Here is a 24998-nt window from a genome sequence, read left to right as displayed (position 1 = left end):
GAACAAATCCAATGCCTATCGAGTAAAAGGAAAGAAAAAGAGAGAGAGGGAAGCAAAAGGTCAGACTCTGCAGTTTTTGCCTCTGGTGCTTGTAGTTCAGTTGCTAGAAAATCACAGACACAGCACATGATTTGAGCCCTTATTCAAAAAGGACTTTAGCTTACTTCAGTGGGACAACCTGTGTGCCTAAAGGGATGCATAAATATAAACAGCTTGCTGAATCCAGGCCTCACTTAGCCACTCTTGGGCCTTAGTTTTGGGAAAAACATCTCACTTCCAACAACAATTTTTCATGACATGTTTGTAATTGCAAATGACTTTTGACCTTTGTTCCCCCCGGTTGTGCAATTTAAAACGCCAACCATCATGGCCCAACAATAGGAACCCTCTAAAATGTAACAGCAAGTCAGAACTCAAATACATGTAAAGATGCAGAAAATTGTGGATAGTGCCTAGACTGTAAGCTTCTCTGGCTAAGGACACTTACAGCATTGTAAAATCCAGAGAAAACCCACTGACTGGAGAGTGAAAGGCAATGCAAAATAACCATTTGCAGGCAGTTTCCCCATGTTGGGACCTAACCAAACATTACTGAACTCACTGAATTGTCCCTAAATCTGAGCAAGTTGTTTTCCTAACCAAACTCACAACAAACCACAGCCCTTTGCAAAAGAAAAAGGGTGTTTAATGTGCCTTGTCTGATATGATTAAAAAGCAAGCTCTGGAAGTAGGTATCATGCCATATATAATCTACTGTCAGATGTCATATTCTGCTCTATCATGAGTTTTCTCAAAACAGATTCTGATGAAATACAGAAAGCTTGATGCACTAAAGCATTCATTTCATAAAGCATTAGCATCCCACAATAGAAGCCCACTACTGAAGTCTTGCTACACACCAGATTCCCATTGACTTCAGTGGGAATTATGCATACAGATGTCATTGGGGTAAGGGTGAATTTAATTTTAAAGTAATATTACCATACTTCTGCTGTTTTATCACCTCTTCACCCTTTACTATCCTTCTATTCCTTAATTGCACTCATCAACTCAAATCTCCTCACCTCCTGAAATTGTCCCTACTCTCTATATCGGTTCCCTTAATTCTTGCCCTCTCAAATCCATATCTCAAATACCGTATTCCCCTCTGCTGCTTCTCTTTCACTTCTGGTGCAACTGCCCCAATTCTGGCCTACCCTATATCATCATCTTCCCCAACTGTCTCATCTCAGAGTGCTTGCTTATTAAACTTTTTAAGTTGTACAACAATTCCATAGTTGCCCATAAACATAGCAGTTTTTAGTAGGCCAAATATTTTTTATATCGAATGTGTTTGCTTTTAGTTATTTTCTTCCAAATATTGTAGGATACATCTAAGGGTACCCTACACTGCACACTCCTTATAGCAGCATGGAGAGTACATACGCACAGGTATAAATAGCAGTGTAGATGATGAGGCACTGCTTAGGCTAATGGAGTACAGACTTGCCAGAACCTTAGGGTATGTATCTACATGGTTCTCTATTCACCCAAGCAGTACCTCCCCCATCTAGCCTGCTGTTTTTATCTGTGACATAGTGTCCTGCTGCATCCCTGCTGCTGGAGTCTTTCCCTGCTTCAGTCTGAACCCAGAGCTGGATCTGTAATTTGCAAGTGACTGTTATCAAAGTACAGATCTGGACTGCCCCCCGCACCCCAACTTTGCAGTGGTCAAAAGTCATATCCACATCTGAAATCTGAGGCTTGAGACCATTTCTGCTAACAAACAGATATATAAGCTAATAAACAAATCTTAGACGAGCTTGGAGTTGAAATGGTAATAGATTCACGGATTTTATGGCCAGAAAGAACCATTATAACCATGTAATCAGGCCTCCTACCTGATACAGGCCCAATAATTCCTGCCTCAATTTCAGTAACTTATGATCAATGCAGAGCATACCTTTTCAAAAGTAGGGTGGGTAATAGGTTCATCATTTCATGCGCTTATCCCAAGCTGAGTTTTGAACCCAAAACCAGACATGTGCAAGATACGACACATATTCATGACAAGTTCAATACTCATGGCATCCTGGCCATGTGGGCTACTGACACTAAGGGTATGTCTACACTACGGGATTATTCCGATTTTACATAAACCGGTTTTTTAAAACAGATTGTATAAAGCCGAGCGCAGGTGGCCACACTAAGCACATTATTTTGGAGGTGTGCGGCCATGTACCGAGGCTACTGTTGGTTTCCGGAGCGTTGTACTGTGGGTAGCTATCCCGTAGCTATCCCATAGTTCCAGCAGTCTCCCCCGCCCATTAGACTTCTGGGTTGAGATCCCAATGCAAAAACAGTGTCGCGGGTGATTCTGGGTAAATGTCGTCACTCAATCCTTCCTCTGTGCCCTTTTGCCCTGGATTGCCCTGGCAGACGCCATAGCATAGCAACCATGCAGCCCGTTTAGCCTTTTGTCACTGTCACCATATGTGTACTGGATGCTGCTGACAGATGCGGCACTGCTGTGCTACACAGCAGCATTCATGTGCCTTTGCAAGGTAGCAGAGACGGTTACCAGCTATAACACCGTCTGCAATTGGAAATTGGCGATGACGGTTATCATTCCTTTTGTACCGTCTGCTGCTGTCATGGGTGCTCCTGGCTGGCCTCGCTGAGGTCGGCCAGGGGTGCATGGACAAAAATGGTAATGACTCCGCAGTCACTTCCTTCCTTATTTTTTGTCTAAAATTAGAGGTCGACTGCCTAGATTATGGGACTAGGTTACTAGAGACAGTGAGCACAGCCCGCCAGGCTCAGGCCCCGCGATCCACGCAAATGATGATTGCCTTTCTAGGAGCGGTCCCATGCAACACACCTCACCCGTTGCTTCGCCTTCCTTCCCCAACCCTCCTGGGCTACCATGGCAGTGGTCCCTCCATTTGGTGTGATGAACGTAATAAGAATTGCAGGAATTATAGGAAAACACTACTTTTAGTGATGATAAAATGAGGGGAGGCAGCCTTTTCATGCTATGTAATCCAGGCAGTACGTTCTTCATTGAGACATGAAAGGGGGGGGCTGATGAAGGTCAGCCCGCCAGTTGCTATGAATGAGGCACGGTTTCAATACTTTAGCTGTTGCAGGATGCGAACAGGTACATATTAAATCCCATCATGTTGCGCCAGGCAGACTCCCAGCATGACATACGACTATGAGGCCGCTGTGAGCACTACGGGAATCTGAGACGGTTTCCACATTTTGTCATCTCTCCTGCATCAGGTACAGGAAGGGGAGGGGATGTGCTTGTTCTCCAGCTAGCAGCCATCTACCAGCGCTAGCAGTGACATCCGTAGATGACATTAGAAAAAAGGCGAGAAATAGATTTTTTTCCCTTTCTTTCACGTGCGGGGAGAGAGGTAAATGATGAGATATTCCTAACCCCCAGACATGTTTTGGACCTTTCAGGCATGGGCTCAGACAAGATGCAAATGACTTTTTGGAGACTGCAGGGAACTGTGGTAGCTGGAGGTCTCAGTCCCCCCTCCCTCTCTCCGTGGCTGCTCCATTTGATTCTTCGGCTTTCCATTACGGCTTGTCACGCAGCACTTGTGTTGAAGTCCCTGCTGATGGCTCTGTTGGAGAGTTTTTTCAAATGCTTTGGCATTTCGTCTTTTGGAATGAGCTTGTACAGACACGATTTCTTCCCCGATAAAGTGCGACAGTCCAGTATCTCCATACAGGTCCGTGCTATCAGCGCATGGACGCTGTGGCACAGAAATGAAATTCAAAGTTCGCGTGGGCTTTTCCTGTCTAAGCCTGGCCAGTGCATCCGAGTCAGATAGCTTTCCAAGCGGTCACAATTGGTGCATGATGTGGATACCACCCGGGCAAACCGTTGAATTGCGGCCACTAACCTAATCCGACATTGGCACAATACATTTTCAGCACTACTCCCCTCATTGGGAGGGGTACAGAAATTGGTTTTTAAGAGCCCTTTATATTCCATATAAAGGGCTTCGTTTGTGGCGGTGCAGGGTAAATCGGTTTAACACTACTAAATTCGGTATAAACACGTAGTGTAGACGGTCTAGGTTGTTTTTTGTGAAGAAGTTGCTTATGCCAGTGATCTCGGCTGTTGGAGTTAAGTTTGACTTAGGACATGTTATACTTTTGTTTTTCATGTTACTTTGTTCTTATTATCCTTGCTCGCTATTTCTTAATATATGCTTTGTTAATAACTTATATTTGTTTTCACTACAGCAGATCCAGTGCTGTGTTGTTATGACCTATATCTGAGTTGTACCGTCAGCTGTGTGGACACTTCTTCTTTGCAGACAGCTTCAGGTTATTTCTGTGACAGGGACTGGGTACTCCAGGGAAGACAGTTGGCAGAGGGGCTCGGAGTTGGTAGGTGTCTGTCACTAGCCTGCACGAGAGAAGGTGGGTCTGCAGAGCCTGGAAGGCAGTGTTATAGGCGGAAGCTATTGTATCAGGGAACTAAAGCCCAGCAGGCACAAAGAATGCTTGTGCCAAGGACAGTTAGTGGCAAGTTTTACACTGCAATGTACCCTGGGCAGCAGACGAGACAGGAGCTAGATAAACTTGTCAGGCAACAATTTCACATGCACATCTAAAAGTGAAGGGATTTATGGTATTTCACTTGAAAAATGAACAAAATGTAGCCCTTGTGGTAATTCTGTCCAGAGTGGACTTAGCGTACAAAATCTGGTGCTTTACTGTGATACCTTTCCAAGCTGTATACCAGCTTGGTATTGTTCTCGTGCACCACTTAGGGACTACTTGGGTTCCTAGTTACCCCCGGTCACCACTTTCCCTGGGCCCCAGACCGACCCTGGGTCTCCCTCTCTCCGCTCCCAGCCTTCCCCCCTTCCTGGGTTGCCGGTGGAGATAGACTTATCCTGATGCAAACCAGGCAGCTATCATTCCCGCAGGCTAGCATTCAATCTGTATCACAGCTAGCCCAAGGAGTTCCCCCTCCCTGGTCTCGGTAGCAGTAACTAGAGAAAACCTTTCAAACCCACAAGAGAAAGAGTGATTCTTTCTTCTTTCCCGTCTGTTCCCGCCTGGGACGATGGAAAACCACAGCCTGGCTTTTCCTTTCCTTCTCTGTCGTCCGTGAGGTGAGAAGTCTGGTACGAATTTCGTTCCCTTTGCCTCACTGAAGACTCCCCCGTTTTCAAGAACTTTTATATAAAAGAGAAATACAACCAATATCTTGCATTAAGACTCATCTACAGCTCTTGCTTTAAAGAATATGTACCGTCTGAATTTACAAGACTAGCCCGCTTAAACCAGTCCAGCATCACATAATGTATACACACAAGCATCAACAGTCTATGTACTTTGTTTCCTTTCTGTCTCCAGACTTTTATGGAGAGCACTTTGAATAAGAGGGAGTTAAGAAAAAAGTTGTTTCCCACGCGAGGAACACAAGAACAGCATCCACATCTGTAATACCAAAGCTCCTTTCCTAGGACGGCTTCTTTGTTTTCTTTGTACTCCAGTTTTTAGTGATATATATGAAGATTAGATGGAGGTTAGAAGAAGCTATGTTTCCACTCAGCGAGGAAACAACAAAGACCCACAGTATACAAATTCCCGCCCCTGACTTTTAAACAATCCAGTTCTCTGATTGGTCCTCTGGTCAGGTGTTTGGTTCCCTTGGTTCACCTTTTACAGGCAAAAGAAAATTAACCCTTACCTTACCTATCTACTTATGACAGCCCTGAATAACTATAACCAATCTCTAATTATTTCAAATATAAATACAGCACAGCTGAGCTGTAATTCCAAGAAACTATGCCAAGATCAAAACAGCAGCCTTAAAGGATATTGTAGTTTTCTGAAAGGATGGTAAACGCAGTGATGTATTTCATTTTGGAGCCCCACTTACTATATACTTCCACTGGTTAAACCATTCAAACTTTAAGAGTTCATTCTTATTTTATTTTTGGCAGAAGTCCCCTACTGTATGACAAAGGCTTTACAATTTGCAAAGAGTGCCATTAAAATATTCCCTATTGTTCAGATTTTAGGGACATATCTAATGTCACACTTATGTGCAAACAACTGCACACAAAACACCATCAAGGTGAATTGTTTTAGATCCAGGATTTTGATTCACTTGATTAGAGAGAAATCAGGACCTGCCACAGTGTTTGGATTCAGAGTCAGATCAGGGATTTTCAGATGGTCTAGTAAGGGGTTTTTTGGCTTTCCTTGCATCATGGTGGAGGTGTAGGTAGGTTATAGCATTACAATTTTAAAAGGCTTGACATTAGTAAAAGAAAAACTGTTTTAGTTTGTTGCAATTTATGGTCGGTCTCCAACGTGGATAAGGACAGCTATGTTCCTCTCAGCTCCCTCTGTGTCTGTGACTCTCTGTCTCTTTCATTCCTGGTGTGAGAGTGGGAGGCAGGGAACCGCAATGCCCCTTCCAGTATTAAACAAAGTTGCAGCCTGCTGCTTAAATCCATCCTGTGTCCATTCATCTGTGTGAACTGATCAATGGGCGGATTTACCCCAACAGCACACGGCTCTCAATGGAATACTCAATGTGTTTTGAGGTTCCTAGGGCAAGGTGCATTCCAAAATAATTATGTTAAAACCTTAGAGTCTGGCTTTCCTAGGTTCTGGATTTCTGCAGCACTTTCTCCTCTCCCCCACGCCTCCATTTCATCTTATGGTCCCTCCACATTTGACTGTAAAAAGCTCTAAAAAGTGAACAAAAACTTGAAGTTTGTCTCTTCCTATCTTGTTGGTTTTTGTCTATTTGTCCCTATCTTGGTCATTATATGGAGGAAGGTCTTTGAAGATTTGATGGGTTTTGACTTAAGTACCAATTGACATTTCCTCCTAAAATCAATTTAAAAGAAGCTTTTAAAGATATAATTTTGGCAACATCTTGAAAAGAAAACTGCTGGATCACCATTAGGAGCACTGAGCTTAATAATGATTCCTTTCTGGACCGCTCAATTGGATTGCTAATTAGGATTCCACTTCTGTGCATTCAGCAATGATAGCAAAGCATCTCTCGGAAAAAGAAAGGGTTCTATGGATTAATATTAACCAAAGTTGTAACATGAAAGAGCTAAGAAAACTTCATCGCACCTAGTCTTGATTTTTCGTGTGACATACTAAGCTGCAGCTCCTGAATTGGATTGTACCAAAATCCAAACACAAATAGGTAGTCAGCCACATCAGGTATGCCTACACAGCAAAGAAAAACCCACAGCTGGGTCATGCCAGCTGAATGGGCCTCAGGCTGCAAGGCTGGATAGACATCCAGGCTTGGGCTACAGTCTGAGCTCTGGGACCATCCCACCTCACATGATCCTAGAGCCCGGGCTCCAGCCCGAGCCTGGAAATCTACACAGTGATGGAACAGCGCTGCAGCCTAAGCCCCACAAGCCTGAGATGGCTGGCACAGGCCAGCTGCAGGTATCTAGTTGCTGTGTAGAAATACCCGTTCTGGCTGAAGTCCTTATATTTGGCTGTACCTACGAGAAAACAAATGCTCAGGAGCAAGTTATGCCTTTTTCTCATGGTACCTAAAGTGCAGCACAATTCAGAGAAAGTGGGGGAGGATATCACTTTTGCTCCCTTATAATCCTTCCTTATGACAAGGAAACCAAATTTCAAAAATCAAAATATCCTGCAGTCTGGAAAGCCCAAATTTCAGCCAGCTCTAGTGCCGAGTGCGTCTAAGTGCTGCACAGTGCCCTGAACTCCTAAAGTCTTCCTCTGGATTTGAGGGCACTCGGCATTGTCCTGGCCTGTCCCTTTACTTATGTTATGTTAATCCTCTAAGTCAGCTGAATAGGCACTAAAGCACGTGGGCAAGGTCTTTAACCTTTCCACAGGGCACTAGTTGACCTTCTTCTACTTTTTCAAACAATCAAAACAGAAATCATAAAATAATTAATAATTCCTCTCAGAAGATCTTCAACTGCAAAAATAACAATCAGTATTGTCAACCCCAAGTATTCAAAAATTGTGTCAAGCCCCCCAAAATAATGAGATTTTAAAAATTATTACATTTTTCCTTTCTATTTGCCTTATATTTTTGAACCTTCAGGGGGCATTTGGTGGATGTTTAAAGGCTTTTAGCCACAACAATGAGGGCTAGAAATTTAGCTTTCATTTTTTAAAAAAAGTATGTGAAAATCTCAATCACTTGATTCCCAGAGCTGGGGCTTAACAAAAAATGCCAAATATTGCAAGACTTCTATTAAAATCGTGAGAGTGGGGAACACTCTTCAATAGAAAATGGGGATAACGTTTAATTATTGTTATATGGACTGGAATTATCATACATCCATTAAAAAACGAGATGTTCTAACCACAGGTTATCTTCCCCTAATGTCTTACAGTGACAATATCTAGTCAATCCTGACTAGTCTTTTAGCTCATAAGGTTGTGAACTTTGGGAAATTTGAGTTATGGATCCAAATTTCACTGTTCAGGCCATAATTTTAATAACTTCTCTAGCACTGTTTATCAGTAAATCTCACAGCACTTTATAAAGGTAAGTATCATTAACCTCCTTTTACAGATGGGGAAACTGAAGCAGAGGTAGGCAAGAGCAGCAGTAGAGCCAGGATTAGAAGGCAGGCTGCCTGAGTCCCTCTGTCCTATTCCATGGGCAATACCACTTCCCTGTCTAAACACTATCATTGCAATGCTATCTGAAACCTTTTAGACTTTCAGGTGCAGATTGAATTCATGGACTTAGCCTCTCTCCAGGATGAATCTAGATAATGTTTTCACCTCTACTTTGTAGGGCTGCATTAGCATGTTTTCATTTGGAGGCTTTCACCTTAGCACCACCACTTCATTTAATTACAACAAAAGCTTCTACCATTATTATTTTCATTAATCATGTTTATTATGGTAGTGCCCATGGCCCAAACAAAAATGCAAGGCACTGTACATGGTCCCTGCCCAGGAAGGTCTTACAATCTAAACAGACAAGACAAACATCATAAACTTCAGTTGATAGTGGTTCGTTTTAAGGTGGTCTTCCTGGATCTTCACCAACATTACAACACTGTACATATTTCTATCTATTACTGAAAAGGTACAGCTTTGCGCCAGTAGAAATCAGTTTCAAAATTATTTTGTTTTTATAAGATTTCCACATATTATAGGAGTTGTTTTAATAAGTGACCTATACAAGTGTTAAACTAGTGATAATAGTTATGGGGTTGAAGTGATTACTGTTATTTTGCCATATCGTAAGAGTTATCTAATTGACTTTGTACTGTTAGAAAAGTGTCATTAGCTTAGTCTAAGGATGCATTAATTATCTACTGTAGTCAATTATCAGTAAGTAGTTTCTTCTTTACAGTTTATTCAAAAGCAATTCAAAGTAATTTTTTTTTTATGCCAGGAATAGCTGTGTTCAGGCTATGGGCTGTAGCTCTGATTCATAACATGAAATAGAGGGAACTGGGGCAGGTAGTCTCAGGTGAACTGGTGTAAGTCAGAACTCAATGAACCAGCTTAAACCATATTATGCTTTAAAAATGGTGTCCAAAGAAAAGTAATCTTTTATTTTAATCAGAGCTCAGATATATAATACAGACTTGTTTGAAATTTTAAACCAAACTTTGGATATCCTGAAGGTACTTAGCTAGCAGCTATAAACATTAGTCCCAAAAGGCTAATATCTATGTAACTGTACTTAGCGTTAAGGGTTGAATGAACAAGCATAATAATAGGCAAGGTTAATTTGTCCCATTCTTTTTTCTTTATGAGCTATTCAGAGCTATTCAAACTGACACAGGCTTTCCAAATTCAAGGAAGCTATTGTTAAGACATACACATTCTAATTATTATTTCAACAGTGGCAGCTGTATATGCTGTTTGGAAGGCACTTGATAATTTGTTAAATATTTTATAGTCAGTAGCAAGGAGCAGTCAGATCTGTGCTGTTGCACAGTAGTTAACGGGTTGTGCTACCAATATGAATGAAGCCAGTGCAAACAATCTCTAAGGTCTTTAGTCTTCAACAGCCTAATGATTTGAGCCTTACTGTCTATAATTTTCATAGGAAAATGCAAGTAACTTAATAAATACCTGACCTCTACTGTAACTGACTCAAAAATAAATCAGGAGCTCTCAGTGTGGAAAAGCCTTCTAGGAATCAATTCATCTCTTGGAGTTGTGTGGGGCCAGTGGAAACTGTAGAGAAGGCTCATTAGGATTTGTGAGCAGCACCCAATATTAAAACTGTGGTGGTATGTTTACACTGTGCCAAAGAAGTAAATTTCCAGACTTTAGGACTGTTCTCCCCAGACAGAAATTATTGGGTTTTAAGTGCATCAAAAGGAAAAAAATGTGAAATGTGCTAAATGAAAGAGAACAGCGTGCATGTGTGTTCTTGCTAGACTGTTTGAACAGATTAGGATTAGAGAATTCTATTCAGAGTGAAATCCACTGACCAGCCCTGCAACTGCGGAAGGACTAAAAATTCTGTGGACATGCTATGGTTCCATGGCACACCGTGAGCAAAATGCACCTCTGTTCAGAAGTCCAGCACAAAGACTGCACATCACTCAAGATCTCAAAATAACAATTTACTAATTTATTGGATTTTTACTCCTGCACGGTAAAAGAAAACACCTGGAAATGCACCAGCCTTGTGCTGCACAGGAATGAATTTTACCCAGGGTGAAATGAATTAAGAGATGAGACCATGAACAAAGACATTGCCGCCCCCAGTGCATTATGAAGCTGAACTCTAGGCCACAGCCTACTAGCCTCAGACCCTGTATAGGGGATGTCTTGTGAATAGTAATCACAAAGGCTGAATAGGTGCCTGTTTTGTCTTCCCTGCAAATCCGTCTAACCTTCTTCTTGCTGAGGATATGGATTTCACCCTAAATGTAAATGGATTATGTTTTGATGTTTCTCATTACCCATTCTTAGAGTGATTCCTTCTGTCTCACATTATGGATTGTTGTCTTCTCCAGGGGACATGAGGCTTTCATGGAATGTGCAATGTCGTTTTCTACATCTGCTCACTCTACTAATGTTCTTTAACTGCATCTGCTGTGCATCATTTGAATTCAGGAGGAGACAGAACCCATACCGATAGGACATTATTGTAGGTTTGTAAAACAGGAATTTTACAAATCTTCAATTTGCACAATTTTCGTTTACCTGCCCCTAGACATTTGTAAAATTGCAATTGTAGAGTTTCTAATTTTCAGAGGACTGTACTTCTCATCTGTCCTTCATCATGCTGCTGTCAATCAATTTACACCCATATTTAGTCCATCATCCCTCACCTTCATTAATATAATGACATATTTTGGATGTTACTTGATCACAAGGAACATTCATCCCAGGATGCATTAACCTTGAAGTCAAAGATGTTGATAGAAAAAATTATTCTGAGGCTGAAGGTAGAGATGCGCAAAAGCCCTGCAACAAGAAGTATCTAATGTCAGTGAACTATTGTCTCACTGGGGCGACCTTGCCATTGCCTTCTTGTGCCTCCTTCAGCCCAGCTGAAAAATTGGGTGAAAACAAGAACATGCTAAAAACACAGGGGTCATATCATGCCATTCATTTTAAGCAAAACTCCCCAATGATTGTTTAAAATGGATGACATAATATGGCCCCAGACGTTATCATCATATTTGATCTTACAAAGAGAATGAGCTAATTTCATACGTTTTTTAGGAAGAGGAATTAATGTTTTTCAAGCAAACATATGGATCTTGTTTGTGATGTATGATGCTTGTCCAGAATTCAAAATCAGTTCCAATCACTATTCGCTTGCAATTAAAATTTCTCTGGTGGCACCATACGGTAAGGTTCAAAGGAATCCACACAACAGCTCTGAAATTAAAAGGAATTTTAAATCTTCTGCATCGAACTGGGTTAATTAGAAACAGAGCGGCTCTACAATTAATGTAAAGTAATCTGAATGTACTTGTTAAGGACTTTCGTTTTTAAAAAACCTTTCAGACAATTTATAAGTATCAATGAGTAGATCTTCACATACTTCATTAAACCTTCTCTGCCTACATCAGAGGCATATCCAAGGTGCTATTGTGCTACATCACTTTTTGGTTCAAACAATGGTGCTTAAGAGTACAACAGGAGGACAGTAAGTCAGACTAGTTACTTGCACTCATTTAGAGATGGTATTTCAGAAGCTCTGTTCAAACTGATCAGATTCTGAACATGGTTCTCTGAATTAACACTGTTGTACTTTCCATTGATTATTATTATTTATTTGTATTAGTTAGCACCTAGACACCACAACTGAGATTCAACCCCATTGGGCTAGTTGCTGGTTGTATACCTAGCAAGGCAGTCTCTGCACTGAAGAGCTTATAGTTTAAATAGACAAAACAGGCAAAGGGTAGAAGAAAGACAGTTTACAGATGTGGAATTGAGGTACAAAGTTTAAGAACCTGGTCCGAAGTTCATTAAAACCAATGGGAGTCTTTCAATTGCATCAATGGGCTTTGGATCAGGCCCTGAGTGTCTTGCCTCAGGTCACACAGACTTTAGAAGAGCTAGAAACTGAACCCAAATCAAGTCTCCATCCAGTACTTTAACCAAAAGTCTATACTTTCTCTCAGGCCCCAGTTCAGAAAAACACAGCAAAGCTATACCTGGCCTAGTCTATCTGACCTAACTTGAATCCATGTAGCACTGGTAACAGTACCAGTGAAGACACTGCAGCTTAGGCTGCAGCCCAGAAAGTATGAGACCATGAGAACACACTTGGCTTGCTAACCCTCTCAGAAACCCCTTAATCAAATTGTTAAAGCTGCAAGCATATGTTTAATCTCTAATGTAAACGGCTATTTTAAAAAGCTAACTAGTTTCCCATTTGTTTTGGTCATACTTTAACTATGTAACTTGTCAAAAATTTTCAGCTGTAACATTTTCCCAATAAAATATGGGGTTTTCTTGAAATATAAAAAAAAATTACAGTACATTTTGAAGGAAAATGTTTTATTTTGAATTGGCATTTTAAGATCTTAGAAAGTCAAAAATGTCAATTATTTCCATTTCAAAACATTGTTTAATTTCAATTAAATTTAATTTCAATTAAATTCCTGTCCCTATTTTTCACACTTGCTGTTTGGTCACTCTACCTACACGTGACCTGATATGCAGGTGCAGCCTTTATGCCTAACCTAAACTCTCAAGCTGCATGTGTTATTTCAAAGCCTGGCATGTGGCTCTATTTTGGGGTCTGAGTGAAGTATCACATATCTTCCCACCAGTGATGCAGTAGCTGCCCAGAGAAAATAAACGCAATTTTAAACATCATGGACATAGATGCCTACTGACACAAAGCTAGATTGTGTCCTAAGCACCACCAGATGTATCAGAATAGGTGCAGAGGGGCACAGCAGTCTGAGTCCCCAGAAGGAACATTGGCTTAGCAGCTACAGCACCCTAGGAAAAGGGACAGGTACAAAAGGTGAAGATGCTCTGCCTCACTCTCACCCTGCTTCTTTCCAGGCACCAAAGCACCCACAGAGTGCTAGGATAGAGCAGGGACAATCTTCATTGGGATTCTTGCACACTGGCATGAAAGTGGGCGGAAGTTATGTGTGCCCTTTCCTCCATGCACACACACAAGAGTTGGTCTGAGTCAGGTCCCACAGACAGCAGGATTAAATCAGTGTTTGTGCTAGCAAGTGAAAACAGTTGCTCCTATTATAAACTGTATTTGCAATAGGTGGTTGAAGAGTGTGTTAACTAAATGTCCAATCAATTGGTTGAGAGATAGTGGGGGTCTAGTAGGTGGGGCACTAGCAGGGCAGGCTCTAGGCACCAGCGGCACTTTTCAAGGGGTGGCACTCCAGCTTTTTTTTTTTGCTTCAGCGGTGGCACTCTGGCATTTTTAAAAAAAAAATTTTTTTTTGCTTGGGGTGGTGTAGTGAGGCGGTGAGATACCCCACAGCCCCGCTGGGGGACAAACCTCCCCTAACCTCGCTGTGGGCAGAGTCGCCAGGTCCTATGCCCACCCCTCAGAGGTCACAGCGCAGACCCGGAAGTATAAAAGCTGACATGCAGAGCTCAGTAGGGGCACAGCCACCGCCGGGACCAGAAGTCTGCGGCCACTGCCAGCTGGAGCTCACACCCAGCCAGCCAAGCCTGCCTCGCACCCGCCACCCCGAGGAGGACTGGCCGAGCCTGGCCCGCTCCAGCCAGCCCGAGGAAGGGCCGAGCCTGCCTCTTGCCCGCTGCCCCAAGGAAGGGCCGAGCCTGCCTCTGGCCAGCCACCCCGAGGAGTCGCTGAGCCCACCCTCACACACTTACCCAGAGGCGCCGATGGTGTTTGAGACCGCTGGTGACGCTACAACGACTCAGGTACCCGACGAGGGGGAGAGTGGAAGTAGCCTGGGGGCAGCCGACCCCAGTCTGGCTGCAGCACTGCCAGAGCCTATGTCAGTGTGTTGTGGCCAGGATCCCCACTGACAGCAGCGAGTTTCTGCCGCTGCTAGGGCCCCGGGCTGGGACGCAGTGGAATGGGAGGGCCTGTGTCCTCCCTGCCACCCCTCCAGGGGTGGCAGACTCCCCCTTTCCCAGTCAGGCCCGAGGAGGCCGAAACCTACTATTGCTGCTCAGTCCTGCCTGAAGTCCTGAGCGTACTGACTCAGCGTTTGTTGTCTCGCCCTGACCTAGGGCCGGGCTTAAGACTATTGGGAGCGAGGCGGTTGGATACCCTACAGCCCCGCTGAGGGACAAAGCGTGGCCGAGCCACATTACAGGTGGCAAAAACCCTGAGCCAGCTCTGGGCACTAGTCAGGGCATTAGGAGACCTTGGTTCCATTCCTTGCTTTGCCATTCATTTCTTTGTGACCATAGGCATGTCATTTCATCTCTCTGTGGCTCAATTTCCCCTCCCACCCTGTGTTTTTTTTTCTGGTTCGACTGTAAACTCATTGGGGCAAGGACTGCCTCTAATTATGTGTATGTCCAATGTTTAGCACACTGGGGCCCTGATCTCAGTTGGGCCTCTCGGTGCTACTGTAAAATGAATAATAAATGTAGTTTGGGATTATAGATATGTTTCGTCTCTTGTGTCTCTCTGAGGTTCTCTTCCATGGAGCTGTTCTTGGGATATAGCTCATTTCAGTTGATTGGCCTCTTCCAGTTGGTATGCATACTTCCACCTTTTCATGTTCTCTGTATGTATAAATATCTTCTGTCTGTGTGTTCCATTCTATGCACCCAAAGAAGTGAGCTGTAGCCCACGAAAGTTTATGCTGAAATAAATTTGTTAGTCTCTAAGGTGCCACAAATACTCCTGTTCTTTTTGCGGATACAGACTAACACGGCTGCTACTCTGAAACCAAACATATAATAGAGTCCTAAACACTAAATACATTCTGATAAGACTAATGCCTGTTTTGAGCAAAACTAACAAACAGGTGCCCTGGTCGGGTCTCCAGCTATGAGGTTTTCAGTTCCTAGCTAATGCCTGCAAACTGGGCAAGAGCTGCCAGCGTCACATCTGGGTTTTGGAGGACCAGTAAAACTTCTTGTTTTCCCCTCTACAAACAGCTTCCTCTATGCAGCTTGTTACAACTCCAGTTCAATGCCATCAGCAGGGCTGGCTCCAGGCACCAGTGAAAGAAGGAGCCTGGGAAGGCCAATAGAAAGACGGCACTCCATCCGTCATTGGGGCAGCACATCTGGATCTTCAGCAGCACTTCGGCGGCAGCTCAAGCGCTCCACTCTAGTCTTTGGCGGCAATTCAGCGGGTCCTTCTCTCCATCTCTTCCTCTTCGGTGGCACTTCGGCGGCAACTCAATAAGGTTTTCCTTTTTTTTTTCCCCTTTTTTTTCTTCGTCGCTTGGGGTGGCAAAAAAGCTGGAGCTGGCCCTGGCCATCAGCACCATCTTCTAGCTGAAAGCCATACTGATTAATGCACATTGAAATAAAAAGGGGAGCTGTCACCACATCATCCCAGGATGAAGAAGGAGAAGTGGGAGATGGGGCTCTTCTTCCCCAAGCCAGGGAAAGGAGGAGGACCTCTCTCTCTCTACTTTTAGTAAAGGAGAGAGAACTGTCCACAACCCCCTGCCTTAATTTAATTCCTGACTGGCCAAAACTGTACATTATTATTTATTACTTGTATTACTGTGGCTCTAGGAGCCATACATTGCTATATAATAACAAAACCTGGATGTACTGGGACCCAAAAGGGGGAGAGAAGCTACTGCCTATCCACCAGTTTCAATGAATGTGTTCACCTTTGTATGACAGGAGACAAACGATGAGGAGGAGGAGCATGAGTAGTAAATTGTTGGAAAAGGTAACTAAAAACAAATCTCCCACTGAGCTATATTCATGCCAGATCAGCATCCTTCATACTCACTACTGTGCCTTTTAAACAGCTATGCTACTAAAGATGATACTCTTAAAAACAAACAACAAACCCCCTCTGCCTCTCCAAAGCAATTACTGTAAGAGCATTTGTGCTAACAAACATATTATTGATTGTTGTTCATCAGCTTTCAGTGCATGCATTGTACAACACAAGGAGGATCAAATCTGCCTGCCTAATTATTTGACAGATGTACTAAAATACTAGAAAACAATTCAGCAGCTCTGTCTGAGAACTGACATTCTAAGAGCAGGACTTTTACTCCATTATCATTTGGCAGCTTCATTTCCAATTGGATGTCAGTGAATGCTGCGTGGTTTATCCAAAAATAGTCTCTTTCCTTTTAATACCTGCAGCCATTGTAATAAGTCTTTTACATCTCAGCATATTATGTTATACTTTGCATATCTTTAAAGGCTAACATTCAGAGATGCAGCATGAAGAAAACAAAAGACATAATAGTTATATAGCAAAATATAGCACATCTATTTCAGAGAGCTGTCATAAGACAGGCTTATTTATTCAATGTCTGTAAATTGCTTGGCAATTCTAAGATAAAAGGCCCTCTATATAAGAGAATTCTTGTGGAATTTCTGTCCAGACTTGATGATTAGGTAAATCCTTAAAATTCAAGACCATTTTCTCTGTGGGGATGTGGGAACTGTTCCTGATATTTACAAATGGGCCAAAAATACTGTACTGTATTTCATCCCACACCCAAATTCTGGTTTTATAATTTTGTTAAATTAAATCCACAAAGGTGCAGACACTTCTAAATGCCTTTGAAAAGAAATGCCATAGAGAAATACTACATACTAAATGGAATGAATGTATAACAAATGCAGAGATTCAGAGAATTTACTACTGCCCTCCCCACAATATTATCCATAAAAGGAGATAGAAATATTTGGGACATGGGTTAAAATGAAACCAGGACATCTGCCATGGCAGGCATGCCTTTGGGCATCAGCAGAACTACACTAAAGAGGCCAACAAAGAATCCCTGTGTCCAACACTACTCAGAGAGGGAAAACTTACGGGACTTAACAAAGAGTAGCCATAGACAGGCACGGTGGAGCCTTGTTCATGCCCTATGAGACAGCTGATAGCACAGGAAGGATTCATAAATCTTGCTATTTCAGATGGATAGCCACCTCTGTATGACTGAGGTATTAAAGCAAGACATTTTCTTATGCAAGCTAAAGTTGTAACAAGACAGCATTAACAAATCAATAATAAAATAGATAATCTATAAAGGTACTCAAAATGTTTGTGAGATAAAACACACTACAAGAAAGTCCTTTCTCAAGAGTTTTCCAGCCTAATTTTGCCAATGTAGGAAGTGTGAATTTAAATCCAAGTTCTTGAGCACTGAGTGGCAGTTTGCTGCCCATGCCTTGTGGTAGGCGTTCCACAGCTCCTTCACTGAGGCAGCTGGTTAAGGTCATCAGTGTCCAGCATTATAAACTTCACTTATAGTTCTCTCACCCACAAAGCTGGAAAATGAGGCTTTTGTTTTCTTTATTTTGCTGCTCCAGTTCCAGTTAGAAAATGCATGTTAGACTAGTTTGGCTGCAAAGAAGAATTCTGTGTACACTGGGAACAACATCTGATACCTGTCAGGCTGCAGAACTGGGCTGGCATCAGAATCCAAACATCCTCTGGTCAGTACAAGCAGAGGTATTCCTCTAATGATTTGGACCTGATGTGATGCAGTACGAATGTCATGGATAATTCAGATCAATGGGGAGAAACAGAATAAAAAACACTGTTTAAACACCTTTCATCTGCCCCCCATCCCTTTGAGGACTCCTGAACAATTTAACGGCACAATATATATGCTAACAAACTTAAACAAAGTCTTTGTTTAAGTTTGTTAGCATATGCATTGTGCTGTTAAAGCCATATAAAGAATGAATGCCCTCCCTAGCCATGTTCTGCTCCTTTAAGGAGCAGAGCACAGCCTCAAGTCTTTCCGGTAGCCCATAGCCCCTAAAAATGTCTTGCCGGTACTGCATACTGGAGAGTACCACCCTACTTGCACCACTGATCCCGATCATGGCCCCTTTCTGTCACGCACTGTGAAATCTGTCTGTAGGTATCATAATTCCTATAGGTGGAACACAGCTGGGACTGGACAGTCTGCTCTCCACATATACTGATGAGGTCCAGCAACTCGGCATTGCTCCAAGCAGGAGATCGCCTGATGTGTGGAGCAGGCATTGCCACCTGGAAAGATGTGCTGAGACAACTGCACACATCACTGAGCAAACAGGAAGGGGACTTTCAAATTTCCAAAGGAATTTATGGGGTGAGGATGACTTGAGGGCAGGGCAGTAGAGTTCAAACTGATGACCAAAGAGGCGAGAACAAGCATTGTGAGACACCTCTCGGAGGCCAATCGTAGTGCTATAATCGACCACAGTGTCTACATTGGCACCACAGCGCTGTAGTGCAGAAAGCTGTACACCTCTCATTGGGGTGGTTTTTTTTAAAAGCGCTGAAATGCAGGGTTTCTGCGCACTAAGCGGCTTGGCAATGTGTACACCTCAGGAGTTACAGCACAGAAAGCTGCTTTACTGCACAGAAACTTGCCAGTGTAGACAGGGCCTTAGATAGATTAACTAGAAAAGAACAGGTATGTTAGGCCAGAGAATTTCCTTTTGAAACATGCTATGCTCTTATGAACCTCCATTAATGATTCCCTGTGTGTAGCTAAATACCAATGGTACATGGTATTTTTGGCTAGCATAGGAATATTTTAAATACATTGCTTATGAAGACACTTACAAAGCACTCCAGAGCACTTACTGCCTTCAACTGAAGATCAATGAGCTGTCATGTTGCCCAGGCCTCTCCCTTTTATCAGGATATGCTAGGTGACAGTCTACTTGCAGCTACAGCTGATCTTTCCAAGGAAGTCAGCAAGCTTTATAATAGTCAAGAGGTAAATATTTAGGGCTGATAAAAAGTTATCCAAAAAGAAACTGAAGATTACAGGAGGGTAATCACTTTCCAGCACAAGAACTCCTACACTTACAGCTTTTGCATATGAAAACACAGGGAAATGTCTCTAGAAATTACATGGAATTTGTATGCTAAGTGTAAGCAGAGTCAGGTTGAGCACTACTCTAACATTTGGTGGTAAATTGTAGGGAGTGTGGAAAGAATCTTAAAAATTTCAAAGGGTGTGGAAAGATTTGCATTGGCATCCACCTCACACTTAGCATAAACCCACAGCAGCTTGGGATGGTGATTTTAACAGCTCTGGGATCCACAATTTCTTTGTTATTGGAGCAAGAGGAAAAAAAAAAAGTTTGTCACCCTGATTGTGTAAATGGGGAGCGGTGGGACTGCTTTGTGACAGAAATGACTCAACCTCAGTTGGGTGGTACTTGCTAGACAAGGGACATGGGTTTCAAAACCTACTGAATTGAGAGAGGTTGAGGACAGGTATCTGTGCCTGGTGGTGCAGTCTCTTTGTGGAGCCAGAAGCACCAGTTCTACCCACTCCTTTCTCCACTGTGGAATGTCAGAGTTGATTTTTTTTATTTCCTTAAGAATCTAGATACAGGTTACTGAGCTGAACTATTGGTGCACTGGCACTGGGGGCTCCCCTATTATGAGCTGAGATCACTAAGAGCTGAAATCACTAAAGAGCTGAGATCACTGAGCTGAGAGCACTGAGTACTGTGCTAACTGGTGGGGGAGCCTGAAGCTATACTGCGGAACAGAGCAGCTGGCAGACTGGTGTGGAGCAGTTGTGAGGATAGCTGGAGTGGCCCACGGAGCGAGCAGAGCCGAGCAGTTTGCGGGGACAGCTGGAGCAGCTCACGGGACAGCTGGTGGCACAAAGCAGCTGGCGGGGTGGAGCGAAGCAGTTTGTGAGGACGGCTGGAGGAGCAGAGCGGAGTGGCTGGTAAAGCGGAACAGTTCGTGGAGAAGGCGGAGCAGAACCCCACGGAGAGGCAGGGCAGTTGGCCCCGGACCACGTAAGGTGTCCCCTTCTACCCAGGCTGTGGGGAGGGACGTCTGCAGATAGACTCTCGGACTTTGGGGCTGCACTGACCCAGAACAGAGACTTCTGGATTGTGGGACTTTTGGGACTGTGGGTGATTTGGGGGTTGCTGGACTCAAGAGCCCAGGGAAAATGACACGGCCCAATTTCCTGGGGTGGGTCTTTGCTCACGGTTTTGGTCTATGAACTCTAGTTAAGGTGTTTTCCCAATTTAATGCTTGTTGTTTATCTCATGTATTAAACCTTTTCTCTACACCAGGACTCTGTGCTTGCGAGAGGGGAAGAATTGCCTCTTCGAGGTGCCCAGGGGTGTGTGTAAAATTTTCCCAGGTCTCTGGGTGGGGACTCGAGCTGGTTTGGCATTGTGTTATTGAAACGAAACCCCTGAATACTGAACCTGGCCCTTGTTGCTGCCAACTCAGAGGGGCAGAAGGGTTACATAAGTATTAAATAAACGGCATTAGGTAGAAAGTGTTACCTGTTCCAAATTCATTCTGTGATATGAGCATCAAAGCAAAAGCAAAATTGGTGAAGCAGTGAGAAATGAAATTACCCAAGTCCTGGAACTGTTTCTTAGTGGGGATGAAATGGATTTCATTGAATTTTTTTTCTCTCATAACGTTCTCATTTAAACAGATCAGATGAGCCTAACAACATTTACTGAAGGGGGACAATGCAGTGAATCAATAATGGTTAAATAACTGATGTCCTTGAAATATTAGTCACCTCTTACCCTGCACTGAAGGACAGATACATCTGCCTACTTCAGAGTTTCTTGATTTTCATAGCTGAATGTTTCTAATCTATTGAATGTTGCAAATCAGTTTACATGTTTCTCTTATGTTACTAGTATAAAATACTAATTGCATGCCATAAAATTTCTTCTGTCTAATTTAGGAGGCCTACAATCTTGCCAAAGAGTTAAAAATCCTAGTTCAGGAACTCTAGCTCTCATTTATTTTCACATCAAACTTGGATTCAACTCTTTCTTCCTAGTCTCCATACCAGTTTCTCAAGAAGCTTGCCCTTATTGGGTACAAAGCAGGAAAAAACTTATGACATTAAAACTTGTGAATATTTTCAAAATAGCCTATTTATTTCTGTTTCATCAGATTGTAAACAAACCCATTTTCCATGGCATTTTTATTGATGTTTACCATTTCAACATTTGATATCAGCATATTTCATTTACTAAAAGTTAGGACAGTAAACAAAAATTTTCACTGAAATTTCAAATCTTGAAGGGCTCTTTTTTTTCTTACCAGCTCTACAAATTAGTTAAAAAAAAAAAATCAAAACTAGAACCAGTTGGGAACTACAGTGTCTCTTCTGTGGAAATTCTGACATTTAAAAAAAATCAAGCAATAAATTCAAAGGTGAATGAAAAGCTAAAATTTCAAAATTTCCCACAAAATTAAAATTCCATTTTGATAGTGTCAATATATTTCAGACGTTTTGGATCATGAGCTTTTGTGGGTGAATACCCACTTCGTCAGAGGAATGTAGTGGAAATTTCCAGGGGTAGGTATATATATGCTAGCAAGCAAGCTAGAGATAACGAGGTTAGTTCAATCAGGGAGGATGAGCCTGTTCTAGCAGTTGAGTGTGAAACCAAGGGAGGAGAAACTGGTTCTGTAGTGGCAACCATTCACAGTCTTTGTTCAACCCTGAGCTGATGGGTGTCAAATTGTCAGATGAATTGAAGCTCAGCAGTTTCTCTTGAAGTCTGGTCCTGAAGTTTTTTGCTGCAGGATGCCACCTTAAGGAAGGGACTCTGGAAAAATTCCACCACGATTTCAACAGCTTCCACCCCACCATCAACCTCAGCCTGGACCAATCTACACGGAGGTCCACTTTCTCGATACCATGGTGCAAATAAGTGATGTCACATTAACACACCTATATCGAAACCTACTGACCACTATGCTACTTCATCCTCAGCTTCCATCCCGGGCACATCACACGATCTCATTGTCTACAGCCAAGCACTGAGGTCAAACCGCATCTGCTCTAACCCTCAGACAGAAACCAACACCTACAAATCTCACCAAGCATTCTCAAAATACAATACGCACGAGAAATAAGAAAACAGATCAACAGAGCCAGACGTGTACCAAGCTCTATGCAAGACAAACCCAGAAGAACCAACAGGACTCCACTGCATCACATACAGCCCCCAGCTAAAACCCTCCAACTCATCATCAGGGATTACAACCATCCTGGAATGATCCAACACTTTCACAGGCCTTGGTGGCAGGCCAATCCTTGCCCACAGACAACCTGCCAACGAAAGTATTCTCACAGCAACTGCACACGCACCATAGTAGCTCTAGCTCAGGACCATCCATGCAACAAACCCGATGCAACTCTGCCACATATCACACCAGCGACACCATCACAGGACTACCAGATCAGCCAACCATCACGGTTCATCCACTGCACGTCCACAATGTAATATACGCCATCATATGCCAGCAATGCCCCTCTGCTATCTACATCGGCCAAACTGGACAGTCACTACGGAAAAGGATAAATGGACAAATACAATATCAGGAATGGCAATATCAAAAACTGTAGGAGAGCCTTCAACCTCCTTGCACACTATAGCAGACCTTAAGGTGCCATCCTGCAGCAAAAAAACTTCAGGACCAGACTTAAAGAGAAACTGCTGAGTTCAATTCATCTGCAAATTTGACACCATCAGCTCAGGTTGAACAAAGACTATGAATGGTTGCCAACTACAGAACCAGTTCTCTCCTTGTTTTCACACCTCAACTGCTAATAGGCCTCATCCACCCTGATTGAACTAACCTAGTTATCTCTAGCTTGCTTGCTAGATATATTATACCTACCTGGAAATTTCCATACATTCATCTGACGAAGGTATTCACACATGAAGCTCATGCTCCAAAATGTCTGTTAGTCTATAAAGTGCCACAGGATCTTTGCGCTTTTACAGATTAGCTACACGGCTACCCTTCTGATACTTGAGTATATTTCATTTAGCCTTTAATGTTTCAATTCATTTTTATTTTATACCAATTAAATATATAATTATATAAATTAAGATTTACTTAACACAATTAAATTAATTTAAATACTTTGACATTGTAAAAATAAAATTTCAACTTCTTCCTTGTAGAAATTGTTGAAATTACACATTCCTGCAAAAGGTTTCAATTCAACAAAACTGCATTTTTTAACGAAAACTGTTGCATCAAAATTTTTCAACTAGATTTACCCAACCTGTTTGCAGTAATTCATGAGCAAAAAAGGCTAAGTTAATCAGCTAAATTGTTCTTAATGCATAATTCATAAGCTGAGCAGAGAAATATTATTGAAACTTTTTGAAAATGCAAGAATGAAAGTTTTAAAATATGCAGGCAATGAGAGTTATAAATTACACATACACATTTCCAGCATGTAAGTTTTAAAGCGGAAACCCTGATATAACACTTCACTCTGCATGACCTTTTTTGTGTAATGATCACTTATGGACAAAGTGTCGCATCTGTTTTTTTCCTAATTGTGAAAGTTATTGCTCTTGTGAATTGAAGGCAGACTTTGCACTTCAGTATGTAGGTGCCCATTAACATGTCCTTATAAAAAAGTGTCTTTTCAACTATATCAGCTTGGATGGGTATGTATCATGTTTTTTTCTCTTTTTTTTTCTCTTACTTAATTGGCCTCTCGAGTGGTACGATCAACTCCCACCTTTTCATGCTCTCTGTATGTGTATATATATCTCCTCAATATATGTTCCATTCTATGCATCCGATGAAGTGGGCTGTACCCCACGAAAGCTTATGCTCAAATAAATGTGTTAGTCTCTAAGGTGCCACAAGTACTCCTGTTCTTTTTATGTATCAGAGAGCAGGTCCTACCTTTGACCTAAAGCATATATGATAATTTAGACACCAATTCTGCAATGTAGGTACAATGCATGGGAGGACTGCTGCATCTGCAAATTGCTCATTGGAGTATCAGGGCCCTCTTCATATGTTACACAATACAATCTTTATGAGTGTAAAGTCCAAGTGGAGTCCACTAACCTCAGAGGTATTTCATAAATATACAACATCTGCTCACTAAAGTGCTTTGCCATCTTTCTACAACCATTTCTCACCAAGAGTCTGACATGCAGGTGCAATAACTTGATAATAGGTACCTCCTTGAACTCGCATGAAAAGCAGATAAGTATAATGGTATGATTGTGTTTTGTGCATTCATCTTACATTACATTCTTTAATGGGGTTTCGGCAATCATTATCATGTAGGAATACAAAAGGCTTTGATGATGTGAAGAGTAACTAAAAAATCTAACCTTCACATGCAGAGGTAACCTTTGACAAATTACATCTTTAGTCACTTTTTCTTAAGCTAGTAATCACTCATCCATCAGTTATCTTAGGTATAAATGAATATAAAAAAATGCACTTTGGTTTAAAATTACCCAAACGTTCAAGAACATGCTGTATTTTTTTTAATATCCAGAAATAATTAAAGCATTTTGCTAGATATACTTCAGTGCTAATTTAGAATTAACTTCAGGTGATTCTTTGATTTTGCTGATATATTTTTTCCTATTTTCTTATCAAG

This window comes from Chelonoidis abingdonii, chromosome 4 (assembly GCF_003597395.2).
Source record: "Chelonoidis abingdonii isolate Lonesome George chromosome 4, CheloAbing_2.0, whole genome shotgun sequence".
Lineage (NCBI taxonomy): Eukaryota > Metazoa > Chordata > Testudines > Testudinidae > Chelonoidis > Chelonoidis abingdonii.
This window is presented reverse-complemented; position numbering follows the sequence as displayed.